General features: G+C 48.6%; 1 protein-coding gene across 3 annotated transcripts in view; it reads right to left on the minus strand.

Moving 5' to 3' along the window:
- Positions 1 to 4384, minus strand: part of CUNH21orf58 (chromosome unknown C21orf58 homolog) — a 30660-nt gene extending 26276 nt beyond the window's left edge. For all 3 annotated transcript variants that reach the window (XM_088476395.1, XM_088476392.1, XM_088476394.1), the window contains exon 1: positions 4303 to 4384. The gene's annotated coding sequence lies outside the window, so the exon portion shown is untranslated. The remainder of the gene's footprint in view (positions 1 to 4302) is intronic.
- Between the last annotated feature and the right edge of the window lie 11033 nt (positions 4385 to 15417).

The raw sequence follows: 15417 nt of genomic DNA on the forward strand, positions 1-15417 counted from the left end.
AGACCCATCTGAAAACAGGCGCATCTCTGCACAGCTCTGCACTTAGGGCCTGATCCAGAGCCGAACGCTCTGAATCAGGGCCCTCCTCCCTAAAAATGGAGCGGCCTCTTGGACGCTCGCATAGCTGTGGGTTACACCCACAGCTATAGCGAGCGTCCATGATGATGGTCGCGATGGCTCTATCAGAGCCAAAATCACTCCCATTTTGGCTGATGGGAGTGATTTTGGCTCTATCAGAGCCAAAATCACTCCCACTGACATCACTAGTGATTTCAGTGGGGCCGGACTCAGACGGTAGGCGTTCCCATGAGAACGCCTCTGTCTGGCAGCCACGCCCCCGGCACGCCCACCAAAGGGGGCGTGCTGTCAGTCACCATCGACAGCACGCCCCCTTTGGTGCGAGACCCAGAGCGACGAATTCCTCGACGCTCGCCGGGTCTCGCGCATGCGCACGACGGAGGACCGTCCATCATGCGCATGCGCATTCAGACACCATCGACCCGCTTGCGAGCGTCCTTCGCTCGCGAGCGGGTCTGCATCAGGCCCTTAGCTCACAGTTCCGTCTACACACCATCACTAAACTGACCTACATGCGAAATCCCCGCAGCCACCCAGCTGTGCCCCATCAGTGACAAGTGGAGATGCCACTGAGTTGCGTACTACTGTGAATCACCCATAGTTGATGCTGAAGTATCCGAAGATATTCCGTTAATTAATCTTAGCAAATATTATCATTTTGTTCTGTACAAAGGCTTTTGTAGCACATAAGTACCGCAGTACATCTCTAGAGCTGAGTAAACACATACAGAAGTTTACTGTACAAATAATGACACAGCAGTACAAAAAGGATTACACAGATGCTGTGAGTCAATTAATGGGTGTAATCATTAGGGTTTCTGTAGCAGGAGCGTTAAGAATGTTTGACCGTTGTGATGTCAACAGTCATTATGGGGACACTTAAATGACGGCGCTGTTATCGCAATACACAGGGCCGGCTCTAGGGGTGTTCAACCAGTGCGGTCGAACAGGGGCGCCACCCATAGAGGGCACACCCCTCCCCAACATCCTGATTTCAGCGGGTCAATACTGTCCTGCTGTTCCACCCATGGGCCGAAGTGGCCCATGGGTGGTCAAATCGGGAGGTTGGGGACCCCCACCGCCACAGCTGTGTGGCGGTGCTGGACCCCGGAGTCTGAATGGATGCTGCGCGCGGCATCCATTCTGTGACGGGAAAGGGCTGGGGGAAGCCCAGCTAGTGAGGATCCCCCCCAGCCTGACGTTGTTTGGAGGCGTGCCATACGGGCCCGCCTCCAAATAACATCACGTAGGAGGCGTGGCCTATGGTAATTAGACCACGCCCCCATTTTCGATCGCGCGCGATGTAGGGGCGCATTAGATAGAGCCTGGACAGGGTGCTCCAACCCCTGGAGCCGGCCCTGGCAACACACTTGTAAAGCTGCTAACCACATTTTAAAAGGAGACTGTGTTATGGGGCCTACTTTTCAATATTTGTATACTCGATGCAATCTGGGAGCGATATTAGCGCCCATGACGGCATTGCAGTATGCGCCGGGATGTTCTTAATAGCAGCCACGGGGACCGGGGCTCCGAAAGGAGCCCACCCCTGCGAAGTGCTCAGAATAAAGAGACCGTATCAGCAGTCTCTGCACTGCCCTCTCGGGTTCCTGCGCACACACGGTCTACAGACCACACAAATGCAAGGCAGCCATTGCCAGGAAGGGTTCCTTCTGAGCCCTCTCCCAGTCATTTTTGAGAAATTTAGTCCATAGGCTACAGCGGCACAGTGCCATTTTAGATGGCGTAAGCTTTAGGGACTAATCTCCGGAATGCTTTGCATTCTGGAGCTTGGTAAATCTAACAGCATCGTATCCCCCATAGAAACCTATAGGGATTGCAGTCGATATCTTCTCCATAATACATCTGGGGGGTATCTAATATTTACAGGTATACCGCGATAAACAGATGTTTTCAGAGAATAGGCTCAAATATTTAATGATAAATAGGCCCATATAGGTTTACACATGCTGGTAATGCCGTTATCAGCATTACCAGCGTGTCCCGATAACACCCCCAGCATTTCAGTGTCCCCATAGATATTGTCGAAATCATGACCGACCACAATCTCACTGCATCCAAATATCCAATAACGTTAAATGTATAAACTTTGTTTCATATCACAATCTTCCTGCATCTGTGACAGGAGCCTCAAATCACTACTGAATATCAATAATACGCTATATTCTACTTTAATTACTTAGGCTCGTATTCAATTTGGAGCGAAAAATCCGGGTCCGGACTTTTCGCCGTCATCGGAGGTTTAGCCTCCGAAAAAGTATCGCGCGTGTCCCCGCTTATCCCCGTATTCAATTGCAAATGTGCGAAAACGGGACCCGGCAGAATTGAAATCGGCGAAAAGTCATGTCGTTTTGGGGGTAATCAGCCTGACAACCCCCTAAAGATGCGCTGACATGGGGGTTCACTATGGGTACCCCCGATTAGCCCGGCTGAAGGTATTTGGGTTTTTTAAATGGTCTCAATAGGAGCTATTTAGCGTCTTTAAGCAAATGGTGAAGAATAGCATGTAGCAACTTTTTTTGTGGAAGAAAAAAAGTATTCCCATCAAATTTGGGGTACATGAAAATGGGTGCAAGCATATTTTCAAGTTGCTCAAGTAAAGCATTAAATAGCGCCAAAAACGCACCTTCAGCTAGCACCTGCAATCCACAAAACACCTCCCCCACACTTCCAGACACTCCCAAAAGCTATCTAGTTACTTTTTATTTTGTATCCCAACTTTGAGTTTTTTCGACCATTTTTTCTAAGTGCTTTTTTTGGGGTGTCTTTAGTGGGTTTTTTTTGCATTTTTTGACACAATTAGCATCAAGGGGGGTGTAAAAAGGGTTTAGGGGATTTGCCACAATTTTGCACCCCAAAACCCCGATTCTGCACTTTTTACCGCCGGGTATTCATAGGCAAAACTTTTTCACCTATTACATTGCATTGCGTTATCGCGCCGCCGAAAAGACACTGAAATTGAATACAGGGATAAATTAAATCGGCGAAAAAGTATTGCCGAAACTGACTTTTCGCTCCAAATTGAATACGGCCCTTAATCTCAGTCTGTAACTTCTTGCTTGCCCCCATTGCCCTCTTTATATCATGGTACTGATAATAGGACACCAGTGGACAAGCCACTGCCTCCCACAAAACCAATGTGCTAATCTCCTGCTATTCTGATTGGCTAATAATCAGTAGGGATGACAAGGACCAGAACATTGAATACGATCAGTGGTTAGTCCCTAATCATATGTAGTTTAAATATAAACTATATATGGAGGGAAAAACTACTGTGGTGCCATATCTAGGAGAGAGTAAAGGTGCATACACACACAACGATTTCTTGAATGATTATCGTTAACGATATCGTTTATCGTTCACTTTCTGAGTGAAAACAATGAACGATTATCGTTCATGCGCGTTCACGTTTGTAGTTTAGCCAGACTGGCCAACTTAACGATTTTCATTAAGTTAATATGCAAAAATCATTTGTAGCTCAAAAAAATTGTTCATTACACTTTAAAAAATCTGACATATAATCGTTCATAAAATCGTTGGTAACAAAATCGTTGTGTGTGTATGCAGCTTAAAGGTGCGTACACACACACCGATTTTTTGAACGATTTAACTATAAAGATGTCGTTATCGTTCAATCGTTCAAATAATCGTTCAGTGTAAAACGATGAACGATTATCGTTCATGTGCGTTCACGTTTGTCGATTGTAGTTTGTAGTTCAGTCAGACTGGCCAACTGAACGATTTTCAATAGAAGTTGCAACATTTTTCCTTCAACACACAGAAAATCATTTATTATGTAAAGTAAAACCAACTACTTTGTAAAACGATTTTCGTTCACTTTTTCAAGGGAAAAACTGAACGAAAATCGTTCAACGAAAATTGTCCATTACTTACATCGTTGTGTGTGTACGCACCTTGAAAAGTATGTTAGTATGCCCAATAAATTAACATGTATAGTAGCTTTATATATTGCTTGACTACTGTTTTGCTGTTTGTCTAGTATTGCGTTGATAATGTTTTGCATGGTAAATGCCTAGGTGTAGTAGTTACCCCCTCCCCCCAACTTGATGTATTTATTATAATAGAGTCTCCAACCATTGTTCCTCTTACCTTTGCCTGCTCAGCCTGTAATCTAGCACTAGCATATAAAACACAACCAAACATCCTGCAACCTGCTCCTGTCTGAATGAGAGCAAAATAATTTACCTGTGTTCTGTCTTGATGTCCAGTAATTTACTCTCCTGTATCTGGGTCTTATTCCCTGAGTCGCGGAGTATTTTCAGGTGCACTGGTTGTTACCTGACACTACCTGTAAACACTCATGTAGCTAAGGCATGTGACTGCTCAGGGCAAACCCCCTTCCACTCCCAGGATCTCTACTGATCATACACTGTTTACTGTTACATAGTGACAGCTTCTATCTATTATCATCCGAAGCCTCATCCAAGTGTTGTTGTCAATTGCACTTTATTTACCACGGGTACATTTTAAAATGTCAAAAAAATGTGATGCTAATTTAAAAAGGAGCGTTACTGGTTTTCGTGACATTTACACTATTAGGGGTATTTAATATGGGAGCGAAAACTCAATTTTTGCGTTAATTTCGCACCTATGACGTCATTATAGCAGGTTTTAGTTTTACACCGTATTCAATTTCAAAGACTTTTCGCAGGTTCGAAAAGTCTTTGAAAAAAACGGGGATAACTTTTCACCACTGAATAGGTGTCGAAAAAAAGTGCAGAATTGGGGTTTAGGGGTGCAGGCTTAAAAAAAATAGCCTGCACCCCTGGGAATGACATTTTAAAAATAACTGTGTAAAAAAAAAAAAAAAAATAGGGACACCCCAAAAAATTAATTTAAAAATTGGGTTGAAAAAAAAAATGGGAAAAAATCGTTTAACAATAGGGAAATAGGTTCTGGGCTATTCTGCAAGTAGGCGGCAGGTGTTTTCTAGAATAGATTTATAGCAGCAGGTGCACAGTTGCAGAATTTTGTAAAAATTACTTTAGGGACTTAAAAATATGCTAGTACCCATTTTCATGTACCCCAAATTTGATGGGACCACTTAAAAAAACGAAAAAAATAACCTAAGTGCTCTTCTGCATCACTTCTTCAATGTTGGGGAAAAAAGCACCTGCCGGAGCTATTTAAATCCTCGACTTTCATTTGCCGGCTAAAACGGGGGTACCCATAGTGATCCCCCATGTTTTTACAGCTTTAGGGGGGTCCTACAATTTTTTCCAGGAAAATTTCGAAAGTTTATCGCAAATCCCACTTCGCCAGGTCCCATTTTCATAGGATTTATATTGGATACGGGGATAAAGCGGGCGTGCGCCCGTAAATTTTATCCCTGAAAAATCTCCGATGTGGAGCGAAAAGTCCAGCACGGACTTTTCGCTCCCATATTGAATACCCCTCTATGAGGGGTATTCAAAATGAAACGTTAACCTCGCCAGCGAGGTTTTCGCCTCACATCGGAGGTTTTGACAGTGAAAAAGTATCACGCGCGCTCCCGCTTATTCCCGTATTAAATTTTAAATCATCGAAAACGGGACCTGGCGATACTTGGATCGGCGAAAAAAAACTGGAATTTTCTAGAAATAATTGTAGGAGCCCACTAAAGATGTCCAGATCTCGGGGATCACTATGGGTACCCCCATTTTTGCCTGCAGAAGAAAGTCAGGGTTTTTAAATAGCTGCGCAGGTGTTTTTTTTCCCAACATTGAAGAAGAGATGCAGAAGAGCACTTAGGTTTTTTTTTCGTTTTTTTTAAGTGGTCCCATCAAATTTGGGGTACATGAAAATGGGTGCTAGCATATTTTTAAGTCCCTAAAGGTAATTTTAAAAAATTCTGCAAAAATGCACCTGCCGCTACTTTGCGCAATGAAAAAAACACCTGCCTCATACTTGGGGACCCCACCGGAAATAATTTCGTTAGTTTGGCAATTTTTTTACCTATTTTTTTTTTTTACCCCAATTTTTTTAATTTTTTTATTTAGGGTGTCCCGATTTTTTTTTGTCAATTTTTTTTTAACATTTCGTTTTAAGGGGACATTCCCAAAACTACAGGCTTTTTTTTTATAAGCCTACACCCCCAAACCCCTATTCTGCATTTTTTTTCACTTACTATAGTGCTTTGAAAATGTATCCCTGTTTTTTAAAAAATGACCCTTGACCCCATTTAAGGAAAAAAACAGGAATTTTTGGAAAATATGCCTGGGACCCCCCTAAAGATGTCCAGACATGGGGGATAACTATGGGTACCCCCGTTTTTGCCTGCACAATAAAGTCAGGTTTTTAAATAGCTTTGCCAGGTGTTTTTTTCCTTCCGCGGCTATTAGAAACCCCGACTTCCTTCAGGAGTTAAAAATGGGGGTACCCATAGTGATCCCCCATGTCTAGACATCTTTAGGGGGGGCCCCTAGAATATTTCCCAAAAATTCCCGTTTTTGTTAACCTGTAAAAAAAATTAGTAAAAATTTACAAAAAAAATGACATAAGGTCCCCCCCCCAAAAGCCAAACCAGCCCCAGGCTTGCAGCCAGTGGTGGTTTCTAAAAATTAGGGGGAACAAAATGTGTAGGGTTCCACCGTATTTTAGAAACCAACACCAGGCTGCAGGGACTAGTGCCGGTTTTAAATATAGGGGGCAAAAACGACGTGGGGTACCCCCTATATTTAAGACCAGCACCAGACTTAACCGACTGGGGTGTAATGCCACAGCCCGGAGACCCAATCACTGGGGCTCCAGGTCCAAAGCATTACACCTCAAGTCGGTCAGCGCAAGCCGGTGATCTCGGGGAAGTTGGGGACCCCCCAAAAAAGGGTCCCCCCTCTCCCGAGCACCACAGGCTTATGCTGAAGCCTAGGGCTCATCCCCATACCCCTGGAGCGGTGGGTATGGAGGTAATAGGGGGGCCAAATAATGTAAGACTATTGTACTTTACAGTGGAACTACAAGTGCCAGCATGCCCGCCATTTTGCACTTGTGGAACTACAAGTGCCAGCAGACATGTGGAACCTGTAATTTCACTGTAAAATAAATAGTTAAAAAAGACAAAACACACACACCGTATCCAGTATAAGTTTATTACACACACCTACCCATTCACACATATACTCACCTATATCCTGGCGCTGGTCTCCGCAGTAATCCACGTACTTGGCAAAACAAAAAACGCCTTACCCGAGCCACGAACGAGCTATGAATATGCGTGTTCCCACGCATACTCATAGCTGCCGAATGCCAGCTGACGGCAAATCGACGGAGCTTGCAGTCCTGAGAGCCAAACAGCGGCCGCGCTGACTGTAGAGCGGCCGCTGATTGGCTCCGGCTACTGACAGTTCCCACGTGGTGTGACTCGCCCACGTGGGAACTGTCAGTAGCCGGAGCCAATCAGCGGCCGCTCTACAGTCAGCGCGGCCGCTGATTGGCTCTCAGGACTGCAAGCTCCCTCAATGTGCTGTCAGCTGTCATTCGGGAGTTATGAGTATGCGTGGGAACACGCATATTCATAGCTCGTTCGTGGCTCGGGTATGGCGTTTTTTGTTTTGCCAAGTATGTGGATTACTGCGGAGACCAGCGCCAGGATATAGGTGAGTATATGTGTGAATGGGTAGGAGTGTGTAATAAACTTCACTGTCACCCTTTTTTTCGAGTGATGCCCTGGGGAGGTCTTTGGCTGAGCTGACTTTTGGGGTGCTCTGCGTCCCAGATGTGAACCCCAGAGTGTTAGGGACCTGCTCAATGAGGTGACCTTGACGCTGGTGGGCAGGCCCGTATCAGTGGCCATTGATATGCAAACTACCTCTGAAATTCTATATTATAAATTTATATGTATACAGTAATGATCGCATAGTGCATCTGCAACTCTGTTTTTTGTATATGCCGTTTTGTGTGTACACCCAGCGTTTCAGCAGATCTGGTAGTGGTTCGGGTGCGGTTTGAGCAAATTGAGCTATTAAAGTGATGTCGTCTATGCTGGCGTGCATGCAAAGTCCGCACTTACAGTAGCCCCAAGATCATGTATTTTTTTGTACGCACCCCTATGGGACTGCAAACAAAAATACTTCATTTTGAGGTGAGATCAGAGGGCATTTTGGCATGCCGATGATGGTGTTCCAATGCTGCTTCAACCGCACTCACGGGCATCGCCCATCCCTAAGCAAGATAAAGAGCCATTTGCATTCTGCCTATTCCACTAGTAAAAATGAACCCGTCATATGCAGGGTCACCTCAGCCTGCCACCATCTCTCCCTTATAACACCAGCCACAATTTTCTTGTTTCACCCAGCGCTGAGCCATTACCAGGGAAGGCAAGCGTCCTCAGTGTGCACCCCCATTCACAATGCCCATTTCAGGACATGTCAGTTGGCTTTATTATATAGATATCAGCTTGCGATATAACAGTAGTGATTTATTTTCTCAGTTTGTTCAATATTCACACTATTGTGGGAGAGATTTATAAAGCCTTCTAAAGAGCACAAGTTGTACATAGCAATTAGCGATAGGAAGTAAATGATTTTCATCTGAACCATTGATGGTTTGGTTCCGATGGCTAATCTTGCAATGGTGAGGCTCCAATGTTTCATCTCCGTGGTAAGTTTATTTCTACTCTTGTATGTACAGCAAATAACAGGAGATATGGTAAGAACTTACCTTTGTTATCTCTGTTTCTACGAAGTCCATAGGGTCCACAGGGTTGACCTTGGGGTTATAGCTGGAACAGGATCCATGGGCACCACACAGTTAAGCTTTTAGCTCCCAGGATGCACTTGGGTCCTCCTCTATACCCCGCCCCCGAGCCACAGGCACCTCAGTTGGTAAGCAGCCTAGGCCGGAGGAGAATATGGAACAGAGAGAAGGAAGACTGGAACACACAAGAAACCATACTCACAGCAATAGGAGACGGAAAACCGGTGACCAGCTACACAGCCCATTTGAAGCCAGGTGCGTCAGGGCGGGCGCCCTGTGGACCCTATGGACTTCGTAGAAACAGAGATAACAAAGGTAAGTTCTTACCATATCTCCTGTTTTCTACTTCAGGGTCCATAGGGGGTCCACAGGGTTGACCTTGGGGATGTCCCAAAGCAGTTCAACTAAGGGCGGGGACGCTCCTGTGCTGAAAGGAGCACCCGGCGCCCAAAGGAAGCATCCTGAGAGGCGAAGGTGTCAAACGCATAGAACCTCAAAAACGTTTGAATAGAAGACCAAGTGGCCGCCTTACACAGCTGAACAGCAGAAGCGCCACTTCTAGCAGCCCAAGAGGGACCCACAGAACGAATGGAATGAGCCTTAACAGAGGCTGGCACAGGTAAACCCTCTTGTGCATAAGCCTCACAAATAACGGAACGAAGCCAACGGGCTAACGTTTGTTTGTTGGCAGGCCAACCCCTCTTGTGAAAACCAAAGAGGATAAACAAGGAATCAGACTTCCTAACCGAAGCCATCCGGTCTACATAAATTCTAAGCGCCCGGACCACATCTAAGGAAGTCTCACCAGCTGAAAGATCAGGGGACTGAAAAGCTGGCACAACAAGTTCCTGATTAATGTGGAACTTCGAGACCACTTTGGGAAAAAACTCAGGACGAGTGCGGAGCACCGCTCTGTCCTGGTGAAAAATCAGGAAAGGAGGGCGACAGGAAAGCGCCCCCAATTCAGACACCCTCCTGGCCGAAGCAATTGCCAGGAGAAAAACCGTCTTAAATGTCAGCCACTTGAGCTCCACCGCCTCAAGAGGCTCAAACGGAGGACCCTGCAGGACCCGTAGCACCACCGCCAAGTCCCAAGGAGCCACAGGAGGCACAAAGGGAGGCTGGATCCTGAGAACACCCTGGAAAAAGGTGTGAACGTCTGGTAGTATTGCAATCCGCCGTTGAAACCACACGGACAAGGCGGACACATGAACCTTCAGAGATGCAAGGCGTAAGCCGAGATCCAATCCTGACTGAAGAAATTCCAAGATCCTGGAAACTCTGAACACCTGAGGATCATAATGTCTGGACTCACACCACTGAAAGTAAGTGTGCCACACTCTGTGATAAATCCGTGCTGAAGCAGGCTTGCGTGCCCTGAGCATGGTACCAATAACCGAACTGGAGAAGCCCCGAGACCTCAAGACGGCTGTCTCAAGAGCCACGCCGTCAAAGACAGCCGACCCAGATCCGGGTAAAGGCAGGGCCCCTGAGACAACAGGTCCCGACGCTGAGGAAGAAGGTACGGAGCGTCGATGGAGAGGTTCCTGAGATCGGAGTACCAAGGACATCTGGGCCACGCCGGAGCTACCAGCACGAGCATGCCGCCGTCCTGCTTGAATTTACGCAGAACCCGAGGAAGCAGGGATAGCAGAGGAAACAGATACGCCAGGTGAAATGTCCATTTCACCGACAGCGCGTCCACCAGACTTGCGCCTGCGTCTCTTGTCCTTGACCCGTAAACGGGCAACTTGTGATTGTGATGGGAGGCCATCAAGTCCAGCTCCGGCAGTCCCCACCTGTCCACGAGTAGCTGAAACACCTCTGGGTGAAGCGACCATTCCCCGGGATGCACGTCGTGATGGCTGAGGAAGTCCGCCTCCCAATTGAGGACTCCGGGGATGAAGACCGCCGAGAAAGCCGGAATGTGACCCTCCGCCCAAGTCAGGATACGAGACACCTCCGACATCGCTGCCTGACTGCGAGTTCCGCCTTGGTGGTTGATATACGCCACCGTGGTGGCGTTGTCGGACTGCACCTGTACCGCCCTTCCGTGAAGAGCGGGGCCGGACGACTGCAGGGCCCTGTATACTGCCCGCAGTTCCAGGATGTTGATGGGGAGAAGTGCTTCTTCCGCTGACCACCGTCCCTGAAGCGACAAAGAGCCGGTCACTGCCCCCCAACCCCGGAGACTGGCATCCGTCGTGAGCAGGACCCAGTCCGGGATCCAAAATGGGCGCCCCTCGACCAGATGAGCTGTCTGAAGCCACCAAGCCAAAGATTGCCGAACGTCCGGAGACAACACCAGCACCTGAGAGCGGATCCGGTGAGGTAACCCGTTCCATTCTGATAGAATCAGCCCCTGCAGGGGCCGGGAATGGAACTGGGCAAATTCCACCATGTCGAATGTCGACACCATGGACCCCAGAACTCTCATAGCCGAATGGACCGACAGACGGCAACGGCTCAGGCAACTGCGTATCCGCAGCTGTAGGGAGGCGACCTTCTCCGGAGTCAGGAAGATCCTTTGCTGACGCGAATCCAGCAGGGCTCCCAAATGAACCATCCGCTGTGATGGAATCAGGGAGGACTTTTTCCAATTTATCAACCACCCGTGTGCTTGCAGGCAAGCGATCGTCAGGTGGAGATGTTGAAGCAGTACCTCCGGGGAGCTCGCCAGCAACAGGAGGTCGTCCAGATACGGCAGCAGCCGTACATTCTGGTTCCGAAGATGTGCGGCCATGACCGCCATAATCTTCGTGAACACCCTTGGTGCCGTGGAGAGACCAAAGGGTAGTGCCCGGAACTGATAGTGGTGTTGAAGGATAGCGAACCTCAGATACCGCTGGTGTGAAAATGCTATCGGAACATGGAGGTAGGCGTCCTGGATGTCCAGGGACACCATGTAATCCCCCGGTTCCATCGCCAGAATGATGGAACGTAACGTTTCCATCCTGAACTTGGGAACTCTGAGGAATTTGTTCAGAGACTTCAAGTTGAGGATAGGGCGATGAGAACCATTGGGTTTCTGCACCAGAAACAGAGACGAATAATACCCCGTCCCTCGTTGTGATAGAGGAATGGGAACAATGACCCCTGCTTTCAGCAAGGACTCTATAGCCTCCTGAACCTGTAACGCCTTGGTCTTGTCCTGAGAAGGACTTGTGCAGAAAAACTGGTGGGGTGGTCTGTGCCGAAAAGACAGGGCGTACCCCTGGGAGACCACTTCTCGAACCCAGGCATCCGTGGTGGTATTGTGCCAGCACTGGGCAAATAGAAGAAGTCGGCCTCCCACTCTGAGGTCCCCCAGAGGGAGGCCCGTCCCATCAGGCCGCAGGTTTATCTTCCTGCTTGGAAGAAGGGCGCCGAGCACTCCAGGCTTGCTTCTTGGGTATAGAGGCAGTCTTACTCGCAGACTGTCTCGGGAAGGACTGACCTTTCGCCTTACCCTGAACCCGAAAGGAACGAAAAGCCGAACTCCGAACCTTAGCAGGCAGTGCCGCCGAAGGGAGGAAGGCCGACTTGGATTTAGCCAGGGTGTCCACTATTTTGTCCAAGTCCGGACCAAATAGTAATTCCCCATTGAAAGGTAAGGCCTCCAGACCCTTCTTTGAATCAGAGTCCGCAACCACAAGGATCGGCGGCCAGACACCGCTGCAGCCAATACCCGCGAGGTCAGCAGACTAGCATCTAAAGAAGCTTCACCAATGTAAGAAGCAGCGTCCCTCATTTGTCCCAACAACACCCGCTGGACATCCGGAGCGTCGTCTGGGAAGGTATCTTCCAATGCATTGGCCCACACCTCAATGGCCTTGGCCACCCAGGAGATGGCCATGGACGGTCGGGCCACCGCCCCGGAGAGGGAGTAAATAGACTTTAAGCAAGTCTCAACTTTCCTGTCCGTGGGATCCTTCAGCGAGGATATCGACGGTAATGGTAAGGTGGCGCCCCGAGTTAAACGGGTGACATGGGAATCCACCGCCGGTGGAGTTTCCCATTTTTTACAATGTGCCTCAGGGAAGGGGTAATTAGAAGCCAACCGCTTCTGAGGAAGGAATCTCTTACTGGGCGCCTGCCAAGCTACCGCCATATGATCCGTCAACTGATCCGACAGGGGAAACACCACAGAAGCCACCTTAGTTTTTTTGAAACTAGGAAACTTTGACTTAGGAACCGGTGCCTCATCCTCTATAAGAAGAATAGCTCGCACCGCCCTAACTAATGCTCGCACATTAATGGACGACTTGGTATCCATTTCCTGGACCGAGGCGTCCGAGTCAGTGTCATCAGGGACCTCCCCATCATCTGAGGAACCCTCTGAGTCCGATACCTGAGCAGCCCGTGTCATGAGTGGGCGTTTTGAAATCCTAGAAGGCATGTCAGTCTGCAACATTGACTGAAAAGCCGAGGAAGCGGCCGCCAAATTTTGCACGGAGTTGGAGAGCACATCCACCCATGGTGGAGGAGTCGCCATAGGGGCCTGAAAAGGTACCACAGGCTGCTGCGGCACAGGGGAAGCCTGTATATACATAGGCAACCCCGCATAGGGACCTACTGATTGAGACCCAGGAGGACTCCGCAATAACTGCGGGACACCCGGGGAATGGGGGATGGTCGGCTGGGGCACCGCCCTAGTAGGGAGAGCAGTCGGGACCGACAGACGGTCCGCAATAGACACCAGCACTTGAGAAAACATCGCCCACGGTGGTTCCTGCGCCAGAGAAGGTCTGGATGGGCCAGGAGCCACCTGGCATCGACTACACAGGCCATCCTGTGACAAATCCTCCCTATCTACTCCTGCAGAACAGCGTCCGCAGGAGGCCAACACCGGAGCCACTGAGCGCTCAACCTCCTCGTCTGACATGACAGAATATATTATATATCTGGCACCAGGGTAGAAGTAAAACGCACTCACCGGTGTGCTGAACAACAGCCCACAATATGGCACTGAGTAGCACACAACTGTATGTGACGGACCTCACAAATACGTGATCTATATAAGTGAGGTCAGTAGAAATGCCCCTCCCCCACACACCTGTAGGGCTTGTAGGAGAAGTAAAGGGATAGGTATAAGCTGACAGTAAGTAGAAAATAAGCACAGACGGCAGCACTAGCAATAGTCACATACCATGCAGGAAGATATACTCACTGCACCTTTACACTACAATCAACCTGCCCAGATTCAGTGTCTGGGAGGGCTATAGTGCTGTGTACGCTGTCCTTAATCAGGGGAGAGGTACACAGGGGGACCGGTCCGCGCGCTCCCTGAGATCTGCGCTGCCACTGGGAAAATGGCCGCTGGAGACCTCAGAGGAGGAGTGGCCGTGTAACTGCAGCTCAGCGACGCCAGACTGCGTGCTGAAAGGCGCGCTGAGCTGAGGGGAGGAGCCGCTGACAGGGAAGGCTTCCTCCCCTGGCTGGCCATAACCCCAGGGATGCTGGCTTCCCGCTTGCCCCTTTATCCCTGGTGGTCTAGTGGTCCCACGGGTTATGGGGGGGCCCGCCGCCACTGCCAGCAGCCTCCGGTCTGTCCCCAGGACCGGAGGCTAAAGGACTGCATTTAAGGCATTCCACGCGCCGCCACTAGCCAGCGACGCGCGGCTTACCTGAATCCCCGGCGACTCCGGCAGCAGTCCTGGGAGGTAGACAGAGTCCGGCTAGTACGGACTCTGCCCTCCCGCCGCGATCCCCAGATCAGTACTGGCGTCGCGGCGCCAGTCGGGGATCAGAGCGGCAGCGTGGGCGTCCGTACAGACAGCCCTTCGCTGCCGTCTGTAGTAAAAAGATTAAAATAAATAAAATCTAACTTAAAATAAAAAAGCTTCTGGGGGCTGCTCCTGCAGCCCCCCTGCGCGGTGACCGACTCCGGCCGGGCACCAGCTTACACTGAGGTGCCTGTGGCTCGGGGGCGGGGTATAGAGGAGGACCCAAGTGCATCCTGGGAGCTAAAAGCTTAACTGTGTGGTGCCCATGGATCCTGTTCCAGCTATAACCCCAAGGTCAACCCTGTGGACCCCCTATGGACCCTGAAGTAGAAATGTGGACTTTCATATAAATCCCCCTGTATTTAAAACAAACATTTGTCAGCATTCCATACACAGGACTCAAACTCTCAACCTCACAAACTACAGGCAGACACCAAACACATGGAACTACTTGAAGCCTTTTAATTCTAACTTTATAAAGCTAGTTTTTGTAAGTGTAGCTGCATGTTGTGTGGTTCCACACACACTAGATATATCTACATAGCAGCAATGGTTTAACTTGACCATTACAACTAGCTTCATATACTTCGAAATACAAGACATCCTCTGTAGGAGCAAATAGATCATGTATTAGGTGTCTGAATGTAGAATGTTTCCACTTTAAAACATTGGGCAGACTTGCTGTAATTGAGCTGATGCCTGCATCTCACATGTTATTGCATTTCTTTTCCCCCCTTGTCAGGAAATTTACTAACTATCGTATTTGCTCAATTTGGCCAAATTCTGTGATTAAGGTGCAAATCAATGTGTGAACCATTTTAATTAGCCCCAACTCAATCAGGATGTTTATTCCATATACAAAAAACCTTACGGTTTCACATGTCCCATTACGGCTTCTTAGACATGATCTGAAATTTAACAA

Source organism: Taudactylus pleione, unplaced genomic scaffold (assembly GCF_031769625.1).
Source record: "Taudactylus pleione unplaced genomic scaffold, aTauple2 ptg000188l, whole genome shotgun sequence".
In the NCBI taxonomy this organism is placed as follows: domain Eukaryota; kingdom Metazoa; phylum Chordata; class Amphibia; order Anura; family Myobatrachidae; genus Taudactylus; species Taudactylus pleione.